Below are 1,368 nucleotides of genomic sequence, written 5' to 3'. Positions count from 1 at the left end.
CTACCTTTAGCCTCAAATTTTAGCCCCAAACATTTTCATTCCTTCAATTATACTGATAGAAAGATTACATAAATGCTTAAAGAAGCCGTTGTTGCCGCGCAAGTATGCAGACATAAAAATAAGAGAAGAGAATACACCTACCACATACTTAGTCAATATAGAAATATATACGGTTTTGTTAAGGGGTATTTACTAGTTGAGTTGGTTTGAATTTAGAAAAAATGAGAACCAAATTGATTAAATTTTAATTGGTTCGAATTGATTTAGATTTGTGATTTTTAGTGAGTAAATTCGAACTGATTCGAATCGATTAAATCCAAATTAGATCGGTTCGGATAATTAGATATCCGATTGAAAATTAAACTAAAAAAATAAAAAAAAAATTCATTTAAATACTATAGATATATAATAATAATATAAAAAAATAATACATTATTAATTCAAACTTAAATAACTATCATAATTTAAAATATTTTATAATTAAGAGATAAATTTACATATATATTATTAGATTATATTTATTTTTTAATTAATATTAAACTAATTGGATAATTAGATTGTTTGGTCTGAGTTTCGTAATTTTATAACCCATATTCGAACCAATTAAAATCGGGTTTAATTGCGTCAGATCCAATTTATCCATCAAGTTTAAAATTAATATAATTGAATCAGAGTAGTATTCGAGAGATAATCAAGTTAATATTCCTAGTCTTACTAACTTGTGCCCTAAAGATGTAGGTTTTATAAAAATTATTATTACAAAAATTAATTTGTTTTACGTTTTTAATGTATTGAAGTTTAATGTATTGAATACATCAAAAATATTAAAAAATTTCTATTATTATATTTTTAAAAGGTACTTTTAGAACACAAGTTAGTTGAATCTAAATATATTGTCTCATCCAAACTTACTAAAGATAACAATAAAAGCAAGGGATAAAACCCCAAGTAATAAACACTATATGTAAACACACTTTTGATTAATGTCCTTTCGAGAGAGAAAAAAAAACTTTGAATAGACTTTAAATTGTGTTGTTCATTTTGGTTTTAAACAATTCTCTATTTATACAAACGAGTATGATAAAAGTTCAATATGTATGAATATAATTATCAATTATACGTATTTCACATTGAAATTTTAATGTGTATTACCACGAAACTCTTATATTACATCAAAATTAAGAATCTCTGATTAGAATTGAATTACTAAATTGATTAAAAAAGAGAGTAATATCCCAGATTGACTCTTAAAAGTTTTGGTTCGCATAAATTAGTTTCAAGCGAAAAGGTTGAGATTTTATTTCTGATTTTTGAAATATATTATAGAAATTAGTCTCTGATAAAATGACAGCACAAATTAGTCTCCAT

General features: G+C 23.9%; 1 protein-coding gene across 1 annotated transcript in view; it reads right to left on the bottom strand.

Moving 5' to 3' along the window:
• LOC107634327 (casparian strip membrane protein 5) overlaps nucleotides 1-1,368 on the bottom strand; it is a 3,501-nt gene that overhangs the window by 420 nt on the left and 1,713 nt on the right. The gene's annotated exons all lie outside the window — the stretch shown is intronic.

Source organism: Arachis ipaensis, chromosome B03 (genome assembly GCF_000816755.2).
Source record: "Arachis ipaensis cultivar K30076 chromosome B03, Araip1.1, whole genome shotgun sequence".
Classification (NCBI taxonomy): Eukaryota; Viridiplantae; Streptophyta; class Magnoliopsida; order Fabales; family Fabaceae; genus Arachis; species Arachis ipaensis.
This window is presented reverse-complemented; position numbering and strand designations above follow the sequence as displayed.